At 45.6% G+C, this 17,934-nt stretch overlaps 1 protein-coding gene and 1 non-coding gene across 13 annotated transcripts in view; one reads left to right on the top strand and one right to left on the bottom strand.

Annotated features, from left to right (window-relative positions):
• Pde10a (phosphodiesterase 10A) overlaps positions 1 to 17,934 on the top strand; it is a 449,138-nt gene that overhangs the window by 306,617 nt on the left and 124,587 nt on the right. The gene's annotated exons all lie outside the window — the stretch shown is intronic.
• Trnak-cuu lies at positions 4,987 to 5,059 on the bottom strand. Its single transcript has one exon. It is a non-coding gene; the product is annotated as a tRNA-Lys (tRNA).

Genomic DNA, 17,934 nt, shown 5'->3' with positions numbered 1-17,934 from the left:
ACTGGGTTGCAGAGATCTGTAAACTGAAACTTTAAGGTGGTTACTCTGTCCTGTGCCATGTTTCCAGATCTTCCTGTGTCATTTTACACTCATTTGAGGGAGTCTGCTGTGTGATGGTTTCCTCTTTATTCTTTGGGCTTTTTGGGGGCCCACCACCCAGCTCCCAAATAAAGCACACACAGAGACTCATTCTTAGTTATGAATGCCCGGCCTTAGCTTGTCTTGTTTCTAGCCAGCTTTTCTTAAATCATCGCATCTGTCTTTGGCCTCGGGGTTTTATCTTTCTCTATTCCTATATACCTTTTCTTTCCTTCTTACTCCGTTTCTCGCTGTGTTGCTGAGTTGCCGGCTCCTGGGTCCTCCTCCTCCTCTCATTCCCAGATCTCTTTTTCTCGCAGATTTCTCCTCATATTGACCCTGTCTGCCAGCCTGCCTGTTTCTCTCTTCTGCCTTGCTATTGGCTATTCAGCTCTTTATTATGAACATCAGGTGTTTTAGACAGGCAAAGGATCATAGCTCCACAGAGTTAAACAAATGCATCAAGAAAGGTAACACACAGTAAATTAATATTCCCCAACAGGAGTCTTTCAGGTTAATAATGCATTAATGTCACAATTAACCTAGTCAGCTCAGGTTACCTAAAAGGAAAAAATGTTTTTCTGACTAAGATTTGAGTTCTAAGTGAGGACATATTTGTGTACAAGTATAGCCATTGTTGAATTCGGTTTGCATTCATGTGTGTACTTTAGGAATTGAGGTAACTTTGTGACGAACTCAGTATTTAGGACTGGGTTTTTTCTTCATAGTTCCTGACAGGAACTAGCTTTTAAGAAAAGTGTCATTCACAGGATACTTTGCCTAATCCATGCTTTGTGTGTACACATCCATATGTTTACATATAGGAATATACATACACATGTTTACATATATGCATGTATACCTGTCCTTTTATATAAGTAGTACATATACTTTATACATATATAGGTATATATTTTTACATACACATGCATATGCACACATATATAAATTTACATGCATACACATACATAAACACATACACATAATATGTTTATGTGTGTATGTATTTAAAATTACTTTCTTCCTTGCTATCTGTTAGGGAAAGAGGGTAAGATAGAAGTAACCAATCAATAAGATACACAGATGATATTCCAGACTCATGGTAGGTGATATGGAGGATGGTTATAATTTTGATTATTTCCTAAGGCTGAAACAGGAAGGAGAAGTCTGAGCCCAGATTTAGTGCAAGCGAGATGTGCAGAGAACCGAGGAGATGGGCTTGGAGTCGGGGATCGGAAAGGACAGACTCTTCTGTGAGCATAGCGGCTGGGATGTTTAGAGGCACCGAAAAACCCTCCCGGTGGGGGAGGGGAGCAGAAGTGACCTCACCCCTTGCTAAGATGGATCTGTCTCCTGAATGGGAGAAGAGAGATGAGAAGGAGACTGGCAGCCAGCACAGACGGGTGGTGACTTGGGTTCCAGAAGAAGCAGGGTCCACTTAGAATTGGAATTGCAGAAGCACTTTAAAGGCACAGTGAGCAGGACCTCCCAATGGCCAGGGTACCGGGTGAAAGAAAAGATGCCTATGGAGGCAGTCAAGTTATAGCTTAGGCAGCTCCCAGGATCAGGTTTTGGGGGGAAATCAGGGGTTGGATTTGGGATATTACCTAGATATGAAAACACACGTGCTCTCTCAAACTCACATGTTGAAACATAATTCCCAAGGCAACAGACATGCAAATGTGGGGTCTTTGGGAGGTGAAGGTCATGAAGACCCCGCTCCCATAAATGGGATTAATACTCTGCAAAGAGACCCCAGAGAGGCTGCCCTCATTTTCTACCCTGAAAGGATGCACGAGCCATGCGTAAGGCGTAGGAACTCTCAAGAGCTGTATCTAATGGCACTCGGAGCCTGGGTTTCTAGGCTTCCAGGACTGTGAACAACTAATTTCATTTGTCTATGAAACTACCCAGCTATGAAGACTTTTGTGTCTAACTAAGGCAGGCATGATAATTAGAGTCTCTGAGCAGATCTTGACTGCACAATGGTAGAGGTCTGGGTGTTAAAAGTTGATTACAGTGAGCACTGACTTCCATCTGATGTTATAATGGAGCATGAACAAGTATTTCATGAGACGGATTGCGTTCATCTTAATGACTACAACGGTGGTACAATGATAACACTCTTTCAGATATGTTCTTCTGGCTTACCTCTCCCGATTAGTGGCATAGAAAGCCATTTCTATAATTGATATCATTTTCTTGACTAGAATACAGCCAAAGACTTTTAGCCTCCTGTTTGTTCATCTTGATTGTCAACTAGATGAGATTTAGAATCACCATAGAAATAAATCTCTGGTCATACCGAGGAAGTATCTAAATTATATTAAGTGAGGTTGAAAAACACAACCTAAATCTGAGTGGTGCTATTCTGTGGGCTGGGGTTCAAAACTGAATAGAAAGGAGAAAGAAAACTGAGCGCCAGCATTCCTTGCTCTCTGCTGCCTGACCAGATGCAGAGGGGTCAGCTGCCATGCCTTCCCTTCATGCTGGACAGCATCCCTGGGATGTCAATCAAAACAAACCCTTCACTTCTTAAGTCACTTTCGTCTGTCACTAGGAGAAGTGTCACTAAGAGAGGACATTGGTACCCAGACGTAGAGACATGGTTGTGAAAATGCTGCCCGTTTGGTTCTCCAGAACCATTTGGAGCCATGGACTAGTGAAGCTTTTGAACACCAAGCAGGGCTTAAATGGACCATTCTGGTAGGAGTTTGGAAGACTGGAAAGCTGAGAGAAGCATAGACAGTGAAAAACTGAGTTATGAGGGCTCAAAGGGAAGCAAAGACTCCCTTTGCTGTTCAGATCATGTTCTGGAAAAGAATCTGGTTGCATTGTACCCATGAAGGTCTGCGTTAGGATGAATTTAACAGTGGTGGAGTCAGGGTTTGGTAGAGCAATCACAAGACAGGGTGGTACCCAAGCAGTAGCACAGTTACTCCTCGCTGCTCCTTCCAGGGCTGCAACATGGGAGAAAATCCTAGAGCAGAAGTGCAAGAGCAACACGGCATGCAGTGGGAGTGATGTGCGTGAGGAAGTTTAAGGTGTGGACAAGGAGTGCAGGCAGCAGAGAAGCTGTAACTGCTAAAGAGATGAGTGATGTTAAGGAGAAACTTGGTACTCTGCCCTGGACCAAGGAGAAAGATGTCCTGAGGGAAAGACCCTACTCGTCAAAGGCTCTGTCTTGTAGAAATGAAAATTGATTTGTAGAGAGGTTCTAAACCGAGAATGTTGTTGAAGACCTAGAGCAGTGCTTCCTCGGGGTCAGCATAGAAAGGCCAATGCAGCTGTGGTCAAGTGGGGCAAAACTCCATCCCAAGATGTCATCAGAACCTGGCAGCGTTGTCCATGTGGTTCTGGTTTTGTAACATGAAAGATGTAGAATTGAGGGGCATCGTGGAGTCTTGCAGCACAGTTCCGGAGAGCCGCGGAGGCCTCTCAGTGTGAGATAGGGTCGGAGTTCTTGCAAGACGGCAAAGGAGCTGTGGAGGTGAAACCCAAGTTACACTGGAGACCCCGGGGTGTTGGAGAGAGCAAGACCATGAAAGTCTGTGGAGGATACTGCATGTACGGATTAGAGCCAGCCTAAGAGAGAGGCTGTGTACTGCAGTTAACAGAGGCGGAGGAGAAAGACTATCTAGTAATCCTGTTTGGCACCTAGAAGATTCCATCATGCGCCCCAGATAGCACACATGGAACCGAAAGCTTTTTCCGTCTGGGTTTTGATCTTGCTTTGGTCCAGTCTTTCCTTGCTGTGCCCCATCTTCCCCTTTTGGAATGAGAGTGTTTGTCATGCACCCTTGAGTATTAGAAACTTATAACTTGATTTTTCTTTTGTAATTCAAAGTTGATACATTGCCTCGAGTCTCACTGAGGCTTAGGCCTTGGTCTTTCACACAGCATTGGGACTCTTGAAGGTAGTGTGGGCTTTTGAAGGTGCACCAGAGTCCACGAGCTTAGGCAGACAAGACAGGAGAGTCATAGCTTCAGTGTTGTATTTTGGTGTCTGGTTGATAACGTGTGGAAGTGTACCAGTTAATCCTGATTGTGAACTTGGTGGGCTTTGTGGTCACCCTGCAAACAAACCTCTGGACATATCTATGAGAGATCATCTAGTTTAGGCTAACTGAAGTGAGAAGACAGCCTGAATGTGGGTAGTACCAGCCCAGGTACTGGGGTTCTAGAAAGAATAAGACACGGAGAAGAGAACTGAGAAGCACCTGTTGTTCCCTGCATCCTGACTCTGGACACAATGTGACTGTCAAGCTGAATTCCTGGTTAATAGAATCTGCCGCCACTCATGTAATAAACCAGTCAAACCCAATTAATAAGTCGAGGTTTATTCTGAGCAAAGCACTCCTGGGTGGTCCCAGGGGAAGCTGAGGAGACCACCAGGGGAACCCATGAGGTGGAGGCTTTTTAATGCCCTTGGGGGGGAGGTGGAGCTACCGATGGTGGGCTTTACTGGGGACTGAGGTGACTTCAGGGGAGGTGATGGAGGAAGGTCATTGGCTAATAAAGGCACTGCCCTGGCCCATTTTATTGGTTAGAGGATAGGTGGGAGGAGTAAACAGAACAGGACGCTGGGAGGAAGAGGAAGTGAGCTCAGACTCGACAGCTCTCCTCTCTGGAGCAGACGCCTGGGAGAGATGCGATGCCCCGCTCAAGGCATGAAGCTCCAACCCAGGATGGACTAGGCGAGAATCTTCCCGGTAAGACCGGTTCTCACAGATTATTAGAGATGGGTTGATCGGGATGTGAGAGTTAGCCTGTAAGTGCTAGAGCTAAAGGGCCAAGCAGTGCTTAAAAGAATACAGTGTCTGTGTAATTATTTTGGGGCATAAGCTAGCCATGTGGGCGGCCGGGTGTGGGGAACGCAGCCCTGCCGCCCCATATTACTACATTTGGCGCCCAACGTGGGGCTCGAACCCACGACCCTGAGATTAAGAGTCTCATGCTCTACCGACTGAGCTAGCCGGGCAGGCGGCTGGGGTGTTGGGGACGCAGCCCCGCCGCTGCCCCTATTACTACAGGGAGGGGACTTGGGATAGAGCTTCCACCAGAACAACGACCAGTGACTGTGCTGTCTCTGCCCTGATGGTCTGTATCCCTGGAGCTGTGACCACCCCAATCAACCCTTCACTCCTTCAGCTGCTTTTGTCAGGTGTTTTAATGTTTTAGTAGTGAGGCAAGGAATACACCATCTTTTCTGTAACAACCTGGTTTCGGCAGGGAACCATCAGAAGAGAGAAGACGTGGAGGGGGAGGAGGGACCAAGTGGCAAGATTGACAAGGCAAAACTTCGGTGTTTAGCGAGTGGTGGCTGGGACCGCGGTGAAGTAATAAGGGTGGCTGCGGGGCTGCGTTCCCAACACCCCAGCCGCCTGCCCGGCTAGCTTATGCCCAAAATAACAACACACAAACTGTATTCATTTAAACACTGCTTGGCCCATTCTCTTCTAGGCTAATTCTCACATATTAATTTAGCCCATTTCTAATCATCTGTGTGTAGCACCCCAAGGTGCGCTTACCGGGGAGATTTTAGCCTAGTCCATCCTGGGTCGGAGCTTCATCCCGGGAGCGGGGCATGGCGTCTCTCTCAGGCGTCTGCTGCCTGAGAGAGCTGTCGAGACTCTGAGCTCACTTCCTCTTCCTCCCAGCATTTTGTTCTGTTTACTCCTCCCACCTATCCTCTAACCAATAAAATGGGCCAGGGCAGTGCCTTTATTAGCCAATGACCTTCCTCCATCACCGCGGGTTAGGCTGAAGAATCTGGTGTAGAGGCAAAGGTGTTTTGTTTGGGTACCTAGCTTTGCAGACCCCTGATGCCTGGCTTTGAGACAGTTGTCTGGCATCTCTGCATGTCAGTTCTGTATTTGTGGGCTGAGGGTAAGGATAGCCCCAGATCTTGGTCAGCTTCCCATGGCAGGCTCACCTTCACCAATCCTGTCAGTGCACTTCCTTTTCAAACCATGCGGGAGGGCGTGGTTGACTTGTTCAGCACATCACCACAGGATCCCTTAATGTTGTTTCTGCTAAACTTGCCTACTGGGTTGAGATGGAGTTTGCCATATGCCTCCATGGTAAAGGTATTCTTTTCTCCTTTGTGAAGAGGGATCCATGGAATGATACCGAGACCCTGGTAATACCATGGTTCTCAGTGTCCTGCTGCTCAGTGAGGTTAGCCTTAGTTCTTTGTCTGGATTTACTTTGGGGCCTACAAGTGACGGTTGTATGGAAGCTGTGCTGATGGCTTCTGGGTAAGTTTGTGGCAGTGTTCCACATTTGTGCTGCTTTTGCTCATGTTGGAGGCTCCCGTGGAGACCACTAGCTTTCTCAGGGCACACTAAGCATTTTGATTATGCTTCAGACATTGGTTTTTGTATGTGACAAACTATTTTGTCTCTTTGTACTTCTAGATGGATATTTGATCTCTTCTGAATGAAGATAAATTGAAAACCTTTAAATTGGGGGGGGGTGTCAGTTTTGTGGATTTTAGTGTTTTTGTAAACAGCATAAAACCCATGATGGCAGTGCTGAGGTTGCTAACATTCTTAATTCAAATCAGGCTACGGTATATCACCAGCTCCTTAGAGCTGTTTTTTAAACATCTCGTGATGAGCTGTTTGAGCTATTCATTTTGTGAGTCCCGAGGATGAGGTGAACTTGACACTGCCTTTTGGCCGTGACTGCAGAGCAGGGCCGGGCCGGATGAGTAATGCTCACGGCAGTTCAAGCCTCTGGTGGCCCGTTCGGTACAGCTGCGGTGCTTGTTATTGGGAAACCTGGACTTCAGATGTCAGAGAGCAGCTGGGATAAAGAGCTTTGCAGCAGCACTGTGGAGGGACAAGCCAGCAACAGGCACAGCGCTGTGCAGGGAAAAGCCAGCAACAGGCACAGCGCTGTGCAGGGAAAAACCAGCAACAGGCACAGCGCTGTGCAGGGAAAAACCAGCAACAGGCAGTTTCTGCACTGACCCCACCAGTGCAAGCGAAACCTTCAGGTCTGAGGTTCTTCCTTGAAAGGGAAATGAAGACACACTGGAAATCTGTAGGAAAGGCCTGAAATCCATTCTTCTGGTTTGGGGGCTGTGGAAGAAAAGCCCCCCTGTGCTGGTCACACAGAAATAGGGCAGCTACAGTACAGTGCTTCTCTGTAGCACTGCCGGTGAAGGAAGAATTAGGGGCAATCCTTTGACTTCTCCCCCTTCTCGCCACTGCCACTCTCTGCTCTGCCCTCTCTCCCACTTCGAAATGTCCTTCCCTTGGTTGTCTGCTTTTGTTCCAGACAAGTAATGGCATGAGAAGTATCCGGGAAAGCAACCCAGCCTTGTTTTCTGGTTTATTTTGACTTAGCTATTTTGCTCTTTGAAGAAAAATAGCTGTAAGAAACCATGTCATGTTCACCTCATGGTTGGAACGGCCTCAAACTCACGTGTTGACACAAAGAGAAAGGAGGCCATGGTCTCTCAATGGGCGCATAGTGGGCACTCAGAAAGTGCCCGGGAAAGTCAAGGGCTGTTGTAGGCTTCATTTTGATTAGTGAAGAGTCTCTCTCCCTGTGACTACAGTGTGACCATGAAGCAAACAAGTGGGCTTTAATTTCACTCTCCTTCAGCTTTCTCCTCTGTACAGGGGAGATAGTGATTTTTATAGAATTTCTTTTGGGGGGGGGTGAGGGGAGAATAAGTGATTTGATACTATTAGCTACTAGAATATTCCTGTACATAAGTACCCCTCGCCTCTGCATTCCTTTTTCTGAACCTTCATTATTCTTCTTAACTACATCCTCAGCAATTCAATATGTACCTCCAGCTCCAGATGTATAGAACTGAAAATCCAAATTCTTCAAGTATAGTCAAAAGAATCTGTTTTTTTAAAAATAATATTTAGTTTGAAATAAAAAACCAAAATAAGATAGAACAGGTATACTTAAAGCTAACGTTTTACATTCTGAAATATGTTTTTCTTAACTCTCCAAATATACAATTGGAGAAAGAGTTTTAAGCACACTGATATTTCTCCTTTTGGTTCCCAAATGGTTGGACTTGTTTAACTGTCCCCTGTTGCTTCCCCGTTTCCAAGTTAACCTACAGTTCATACCACATGGCAGTGGTTGTGGGGCTGAAGCCTGCAGAAATGCCCCTCCTTCCCCATCCTCACTACCACCTTCCCTCATTGTTCATTCTTTCTTTCTGTGGAGCTGGATATTCATCCCTTGGTCTTGCACAAGCTAGGCAGGCTCTCTTAAACCAAGCAACACTCCTGGCCTCATTTTCTTTACACTTGCCATCAATCTTTGAGTTGCTAAAGGAATAAGACTTTTTAAAATTATAACCACAAATTTAGATATTAAATTAAATTTTTTTCTCTGTATGGGTATTTTGCCTACATGTATGTCTGCATACCCCGTGTTTTCCTAGTGTTCATGGAGGACAGAGGAGGCTGTCGGGAGCTGAAGTTATGGGCAGTTGTGAGCCTCCATGTGGGTGCTGGGAACTGAATCTGTGTCCTCTGGAAGAGCTGCCAGTGCTCTGAACCACTGAGATGCTTCTCCAGCCCCAACCAGCACACTTTCAGTGTAAAATGGTAGAAACTTAAAGAAGTGAGTAGGTAAAGGAAAACCTCCTGTTGGCGTCGTCCAGCATGTACTGGCTCTGTGTGCCAGGCTCCACGTGGGCACAGAAAGCAAGAGGCCATATTGACATGACATCCATTGTCATTTCGAATCATCTCTCCTTTTTGTCTGGTCTTGTCTGGGAAACAGAGTGAGCTGATGTATAGAGACCTGCACGGATGGTGTAGCTGTGTGGGTCTGCCTTTGAAGAAGTCTATATTGTTTGGGCTTCAACCATCCGTGGAGACATGTCCCAGTGTGCCCACGTGGTCGTGTGTGGTCAGCATGGAAACCTCTTTTACCCTGTTAGTGCTGTAGCCAGGACTGATGGGAAAGAGAGCGATTCCTGAATGGCTGACTGACCAGTAGGGTATTTCTTCAAGTGAGTATTTTTGAAGCGTTGTATTTTCATGAATGTCTGATTGAGACGTTCGCTGAGTCATCTCTTTGCTTTGGACCGCGCTGGAGCCTCAACAGATGATCCCCTGAGCAGTCACAGAAGCCCTGTTGTGTAGGTGGGGACACTCATGGCAATGTTATGTTAGCAGCAAGCTGAGCGAGACTGCAGCTCCTCCCTTTCTGCTCGCACATCTGCGCTTCCTCTGCGACACATGAAGTTCTCAGACTTGCATGCTTCGCGAGCAAGTAATGTAATATTTCCTTAAGGTGGGAATGATGTTTAGCTTCTTGCTAATAGTATTCAATAGAGCCACTTCATTTCTGGGAGATAGTCTGATAACCCCCCGTGCACTGAGATGTCCTCTTAACAAAGTGGACATACCTCTTTAATCAGAATCCTCTTGGATTTATTCACAACTCACTGCTACGCTGTGCAACCCTCAGCAACTTCAGTTCGCCTGGAGAAGGCTCTGAAGAAAGCTTCATCCTCACTCAGGTGAGCCTGGGAGCCAGCTCTGCTCTGTATGCATCAGAGGCCACGCTCTTCATCTGGTCTTTCTGCCTCCAGGCTGCACCAGGCTCTCAGGAGGTATTGAAAAAAAATGCTTATTTAAGGATGTTTGAGTCGTTCGAACTGTTGAATTGCTCTCTGAGATACTGAGGTGACTATCAGGGATATGTAAGAGTTCCTGTGTTTCTTGCACGTTGTGTGGAATAGTGGTTGGGGACAGGAGCATATGGCTTAGTTTCTTTTTTTTTTTTTTTTTGATTTTCGAGACAGGATTTCTCTGAAGTTTTTGGTGCCTGTCCTGGAATGAGCTCTTGTAGACCAGGCTGGCTTCGAACTCACAGAGATCCGCCTGCCTCTGCCTCTGCCTCCCGAGTGCTGGGATTAAAGGCGTGCGCCACCACCGCCCGGCTTATGGCTTAGTTTCTTAAAGACAGAAATTGAGGAAAGCTACAGTTTTACTGGAGAAGTTGGAGACTCATTTTCTATTCATGAAAAGATCACACACATACACACACACACACACACACACACACACACACACCCTTTTCCTACTCTATTTAACAGACGAGGAAACGTCTATATATGAGATTTAATTGCAGCTTGGTTTACTTGTGTCTGGAATGTAGCGGGAGCCAGTGGGGCCAGAACTGACTTCATTTCCCTGGAAAGACTCAAACAACATTTCTCTAATAGAAGTTGCGACAGGGCATGTTTTCCTTTGTCAAATGGAGGAAAAGACGTTTAAAAGGTATAGACCTATAGTTGAGCGCCATCCTCTTTAAGAACAGTGCTCACTTTTACATAGCCTTATGGACAGAAGACAATTTTTTTTTTTTGTGGATAAGAAGTTTATAAAGGTCCGTGCTCCCATCCCATGACTAAGCAGGCCTGACCCTGCTTAGCTTCCAGGACTAGGGGACTAGGGCACATGGCATCTTGTCCTGCATATACTAGTTAAAAAAATATCAAAAGCCAGTGCTGGTCAAAATATAGGCATTTAGAGGAGAGACAAGAGAAATAAAAGTTTCAGATTTCATAATAAATCCTGTCTTTGGCTTCAGCTCTCTGCACTAAGTGTAGTCCTGACAGCCGTCATCTCTGAAGTCAAATTGTTTCAGCAATGTGTTCCATTTCCAGAGAACTTTGTGAGCTGTGTAACCTCTGTAGTCCCTAGCTTGTATTTCAAAAGGCCAAAATGAATTGTCCTCTCCTGGGAGATGTGATCAGGGCGTCTTGGCTTCCTAACAGTACTGTTTTACACCTTAGCTCCACCGCACCAGCCAGGAAAGTAGGGAAGGAGCCGATTCATGGATTATAGTGGGGAGACCTCATGAACACTCTGGACAGCTGTTGAGGGGCCCACAGTCGCCATTACCTAAGATGGGGTGCTGTGTGGGGGAAGGGTCACTAAATACGACACTCGGCAGACTCTGTGCCACAAGACTGACTCAGCTTTGATATGTCTAAGAATCACTGGGCATTTTCAGCAGTTTGTTGATGCTGTTTATGAAACATTAAGTCATGAAGCAGTCTGCATATACTGTGGTCCCTTCTGCTTCTGAGGTGGTCTGTGAAAATAATTCCACCTGCCCCCTTGCTGTGGACACAGCTTCTCCTTTCTTGGAGCCTCGAATCACTCAGGTAACCCCAGGAATCCCCACAGCTAGGCCCTGATCACTGGGCATGGATCCACAAAGTCTGATAATCCTTCCTAATATTACTTGATGAAACATGCGATGTTTAGGATTTCTGTTTATTTTGCTGCTGTTAGTAAAAGGAGGTAATGAAGTAAATAAATCCCTTCATTCAAAGAGTAAATATTAAGAACATATAGAAAAAAGTAATACACCGCCATGTAAGACCTGAGGAAAATAAGATATTGCCACGTAAGAATTGCCCAAGGAGCTGCTCACCACCCAGCGCCAGAGGAAATCACCTATTTTGCCATGATTTGGGTTGAGAAATCTGAGAATTGACTTGAACTTCAGAAACTCATTTTTGTCATGTAGCTTTCTCTTTGGGTTGTTCTGGCTGCTTTCTCTCTATCAATACTTCGAAGGGGTGTGGTCTCCCCCTTTGTCCCACCTTCATCCTGTACATGTTAATTTATCCCTCATAGTTATGTACCAGATGCCTACTCTGTTCTGCACAGTGGTATACCAGATGTCTACTCCGTTATGCACAGTGGTATGAGCATAGCAGGACGTGACCTTGTCTCTCTGGAGGCTAGCGTGCTGGTGTCTTTCTTCTCTTCTCCTTCCCCATTTTCCCGGCTTTGTTTCATTGTTGCCGTTCTGTCCTGCAGAACCCGAACCGGCTCATGAAATGTGTAAGACCTTTATTCTGAAGGTGCGAACGCCTGAAGTTTTGGTTGCTTGCAGATTATCTGCACAAATTTGAAGGTGGTGCGACTGTGTTAGCTCTCAGTTACTGAAATAAAATGCTCATAGTCGTTAACTTAGAAAGAGGAAGGGTTTCTTTTGGCTTACGGTTAGGAGAGGGCTCAGCTGCTCCTGCTTCCTGTAGGCAGCACTGCGTAGCTGGTGTGTGTGGCAGAGGACCTGTTGACCTCATGGCTGGACACATATTGGGGGTCCCACAATCCTCCTATGCCTCTTATGACCTTAAACCTCTACTGAGCCTCACGTCTTTAAGGGTCCACCACTTCCCAACATCTCCAAGATGGGGCCATTGGAAAGCGGCCTGCACGCAAACATTGCAGTTCCCAAGTGGTCATCATCTTAGGTCAGCATGGTCTCCAGGCAAACACAGAGCTGTATAGGAAAACTGCATACTCTGAATTCACAGGGCTTAATAAGAGAAACGTGGTTTATTCTATTGGTATTTAGAACTCTATCAATGATATCAATGACAGTGGAGTCTGAGGAAACAGCAAGGGCAAGATTTTATTATTTTTATTTTTTTGCTATTTGAACAAAGAGTAGTGTATGTGTGAAGGGACGTGGCTGATGAAGTGGACTTCGGCCTCGGGTGTGTGTGTCTGTGTGTGACAGAAGGTGGCAGCCGCTCCAGTAAGGACTGTGCAGCCGTTGTTCTTCCTGCACTCCAGGAGAAGACTTGTCCTCAGTGAGGGGCTGCTACAGCTCCTTGGGTGGTGCGGTTCGTAACCATCAACAAGCCAGAAGCACATTCTGAGATGGTCCAATCCTGATTCCTTCACTAGCCACATTTACAAACTGCCTTCACAGCTGCTTTGGGGTTCGGTTCCCATAACCCAGGAAAATGCCTTGGTCAAGTTCACTTACAAAACCAACCACCACAGCTCACCCCCTCATCAACCAAGTATCCACGCGCATCTCAGGAGGTCGCATCCAGTCTCCAACTAAAGACAGCACAAAGCCGTGCTTTCACAGACCACTGTGCAGCTACATAGCCTGCAACCCAGCATGTGCTGGCCTTTCTTGAAAGGGGACGCGGAAGTCCTCGACATAGGCACTTTCTCTTAACACCGTGTGCTTTAAATATCGTGATGCAAAGCTAAATATTAATAGTCTCATGCCATGTGATGAGGAGGGAGGAACACAAAGACATGTATATTACATTTTTATTGACATCCACAGTGGGATGAGGCATGCTCGCGGTAATACGGGGACTGTGTCTGCGTTTCTACAGCCGGTACTGACAGCTACTGTCTCTCACTGTCTGTTCCATGTTCTTTTTACCCACCAAGCACCTCAGATGGCCATGGCTCTTTGCCTGTAGTGTGAACCAAAGCTTTTGCAGGGCCTCAGGCATTAGCAGTCCTGCTGGGCTGTTAATTGTCAATTTCCTATTGACTGTAATCACAGGGTATGACAGCACCAGGTGATGTCCCGAGGTTTCTGCCTTCCGGATCTTTCTCTCTTACGTTCTTTGTGTAGATGACAAACAGGTGTCCGGCTTATTCATTACAACACGGATCAAAACCATACCGGGATAAGCTTTTATTCCTGTACAGGAACTGCACAAACAGAGACAGACAGCAGGGTTCCTGTGTCTCTGGGTAGGAAGCAGGTGGACCAGCTCAGATGAGTTGGTTGTTTACAGATGAGGTGTTCTAGGCATAAGGCTCTTGCTTCTTTATGGGTCTTTTGGAGGAGTAGGCATGTGTTGAACCACAGTGGAGGATCCAACCCTGGTTGAGGCCCAGAGGTCACTGAGTGGAAGATACATTTGGACTAGTAATAGACATATTTGTATGAGGATGGCTGGCCCAGAAGCTGGGGGAAGCCTGAGTCTTCAAAGCAGTTCCTTCTGGAAAATGCCAGTGTACCAAGTCTTTGTGTTTGTTTGGGGGACGTGCGCCAAGCTCTGTTGCTGCCTGTGGCTGGATTGCGCCTGGGGCTAGGTTCCTCAGTCCTCAGCCAAGCCTTCTCCTGGCTGTGAAGATCACCCTAGCTGTGATGGCTGTCCTTGACTGTCAACTTGACTCTGTCTGGAATTAACTAAAACCCAACTGGTTGGACACACCTGTCTTTTCTTAATTAAATCACTTGAAAGGGGAAGACTCACCTTTATGGGGATTTTTTGAGGTGCAAAATTCTACTTTTAATCTGGGCCACACATGCTGGCATACTCTAAGAAGGACATAGAAGAAGGAAACACAAGCTCTTTGTCTGCTTTGGGCTGGCAAATCCTTTCCTTCACTGGCATTAGAGCCTACGTCTCCGGGATGCCGACATATACTGAGGTTAACGGAGACATCCAGCCTCCTGGGCTGAACAATTACTGGATTATTGGACTTTCCATTGGTAGACAGCCATTGTTGGATTAGTAGGACCATAGCCTATAAGTCATTATAATAAATCTTATATATATATATATATAAAACACATAATATAAAATTTATATTTATCATTTATAACGTATTTATTTATATACACTGTAATATTTATTATATATAATATACTCATATATTTATGGAATGTGTTACATAGTTATGCATCATACCATATATTAAAATTATAATAATTATGTTACATAATTAAATATACTCATATATAATATATTGTATACTATGGGATTTATTATATAATACAGGACAATAAATCATGTTATATATAATAAATCCCATACTTTCAATTCTTTTCCTCTAAAGAATTCTGACTAATACACTAACCAAGCCAGTAACTCCTATCTTTACCTACTGACTCAGAGGCATAGGGGCCTCAAGTGGCTGACGGTGGTTATAATTTCCAGGTTGACATTGTGTTTCCTGGTTAAATGCTTGGCCTTTTGCTGCTAAGACCTCTCAGTAGCATAATAGCAGAGCTCAGGTTGAAAGGCTAGAGGCAGTGGCATACTTCATATATATATGAAGCAGTCATAGATGGTGACGTCCCCTCCCTCCACTCTTGGTCTGGGCTTGTAGAGAAGCACACATATATTAGGAAGTAATTAGAATGGGACCAGCACATAGTAGGCTCTCAACAGATGCTGACTGAGACTATCACAAATAGTTTGAAGAAAGATTTTGCAAGCCTCCAGGTGCAATGGGAGCCAGTTCTTGGTGGTCGTGGTGATGGCTCCTCCTGATTGTCATCTTGATAGGGTCTGGAGTCACCTCTCTGACAAGTCCTCAGCCCTCAGGAAAGGTTAACTCAAGTGGGAAGACCCACCCTGAAATCGGGTGGTACCAGTCTTAGGGCTGGGCCCTGGATTTCATACGAAGGAGAAAGCCAACTGAGCTCAGTCTCTACCCTCGGCTTCCTGACTGTGGATATGATATGGCCAGCCGCTGAAGCCCCTGCCACAGCCACTTCCCTGCCACTGATAGACTGTGCTCTAGAAGCCAAATAAGTCCTTCACTGAGTCTCTTTAGTCAGGGCGGTTTTATCGCCGCAACAGAAACATCTACACAGTAGCAGACATGTTTGCAGCATTTTTTTGCTTGCATTTCTGAAAGATGAATGAGCCATGCATGGCCATGGTTTATGCCCACAGTCCCAGTAATAGGAAGGTGGAGGCAAAGAGACCATGAGCTCAAAGCCAGCCTGAGCCAGCTTGTGTGCTAGAGGACAAACCGAGTCACAGAAACTCTTGTCTTAAAACACAGCAACAACAAAGTGAATGAAGTTATTTGCCACATGAAGTAACATTGGTAAATTACACACTTGTGTATTTTTCTGTGGGTTTAATGTTTCCACAGGGAAAAAGTAAGAAAAAATTATTCATTTAATGTCTGTGTATATGTGTGTGTATGCCTGAGTGTATGTATGCACCCCATGTGTTCAGTGCCAGAGGGCTTGAGAGGGTATCAGATTCCCTGGTACAGACTTACAGCTGGTTATGAGCTGCGTGTGGGTTTGGGGCACTGAACCCGGGTCCTCTGCAAGAGCAGCAAATACTCTTAATTGCTGAGAAATCTACCCAGGTCTCACAGGGAGAAAGCTGGTATAAGCATGAATTGTGTATGTATGTGTGTGTGTGTGCGTGCACGCGTGTGCATGTGCGTATGTGTGCATGCGTGCATGCGCGAGTGTGTCTTGTGTTGTGCAGTTCTGGTGTTTGAATGTCTAGAGACTTGAATAGGATAACTACAGAGAAATTGTATCAAAGATGAGAAGTTCATAACAGTTCATCTGTGTGTGTCACAAGTACAAGATAGGTTAGGAAAATCCCCAGAGAGTGAAAGTCAGACTTCTGTCTGTTCCCATGACTCTAGAGCCCGTGCTCCTTGGTGTGTGATGATCTGTCCTTTGACTTGACTCCAGATTCTGTGATTCTTAAAAGCCTTTTGTTTAAATTGCGCTTTTAAAATCCGTGCTTTTACTTTATCTTAGAAAAATATGCTTGATTTTAGATAATAGTCACACAGGAATCACATTTACAGTGACATAAAATATACCTGTTGTATACTTATGGGCCCTCCCTAAGCACTTTTTAATTTCTCATTTTTATTATGTTATCTTTACATTCCTAAAATTAACCCTTTTTGCCCAATTTGACCCACCAACTTCACTGAATGGCAGCAGGGTACCCAGTTATGTTTTATAATGACCAACACTCCCCCCCGCCCCCCCTCCCCACACCACTGAGAAATCTGCTGCCCTGGCCAACAGCCAGCTCACCATATCAGCAATTCGTCAATATACAGACCTTTGTAGTCACTGAGCACAGTTTCAAAGCATATCAGAGTTTCCTAAGAAGCCCTGGGAATTAGCACGTTCCACCGTGGTTGCTGTTGTTTATCCGTGCTTGCTCTTTACTTGAGTGAGTAAAAGTTAAGAGCTGTGCTTCTCATGTCCTCTGATCTAGTACAGCAAATTAGGAATGCAGCAGCAATTGAGAGTTAGCCACGTGTAAGTACTAGCTGGAGGAGAGTCCCCAGCTCCGCATGTCCCGGGGTTCCTAAGCCTGTGGAGTCCACCAGTGCTTGCTTTACACGTGAGGTCAGTTTAGGGCAAATTTACATGCTTTCTGCCAACAGAATAAGTTAATTGCTAGGAGAAATGAAAGACAATACGTTGCTGTATTGCAGTTTTGAAGCCTCCTGACTGTCTTGGCTGTGGACACCACTGTCCCTGCTGTAAACTGGAGTCTTCAGCAGCAAACGTTACTCAGGCCTAGATGCTGAGCAGGCCAAGAGGGAGCAGGTTCCTCTGAGGACCCTCCGCCAGGCTTTGCAGATGTGTGGATCCCTGCCTTCTTTCCTGATATGGTTGAAATTCTCTGATTCCCCAAAGACCACAACCCACGTTCAGATAAACGATACTGAGGATTAAGGCTTTGACACATGGATCTTCGGGATAAGCAAGCATTTAGATCAGAACACCGTGTATCAAAGCATTGTGATTGTCCCATTATCATTCAAGAGACCCAACCATTCTTCTTAGTACGGCAGATTTAAATTAGACATTTCTGTCCATATGCGGGGCAATGGCAGGTTAACATAGAAAGCAATTGCCAGGTTTCCTTATTTCCAGTTTCTCCTCATCGTGGGTGGTTCTGAAAGGAAATTAACGTATTTTATCACCCATTTTCCCCACTTAATGTGCCACAGTTACACCGTTTAACACGTTCAAATTCGACCTTACCATTTTAAATTACTTTAAATTGCTAGGTAGTTACTCCCTGCCCACAGCCACCGAAACCTGGAAACCAGGGCCTCGCTCTTGTCCACTGCTGCCCAGCAGCCCGTCAGTGCATAAGCCCCACAGCGCTCTCCTAAGTGCTCCTGTGCCGTTTTCCTTGGCATCGCATCCGTCCCTGCCTTTTAAAGAGGTATGTCTTAAATGCATCCCAGTATCCTATAAGGACATTAATTTTTGACCTATGATTACCCGTCACCAGGAGAGCCAGATGTTTTAGGGACTCACAGAGAATGCACT

This window comes from Microtus oregoni, unplaced genomic scaffold (genome assembly GCF_018167655.1).
Source record: "Microtus oregoni isolate MIOR12 unplaced genomic scaffold, Mior012 000033F_ref0000390, whole genome shotgun sequence".
Taxonomy (NCBI): Eukaryota; Metazoa; Chordata; class Mammalia; order Rodentia; family Cricetidae; genus Microtus; species Microtus oregoni.
Note: the sequence above shows the minus strand (reverse complement) of the source record. Positions and strands in the feature narration are given on the sequence as shown.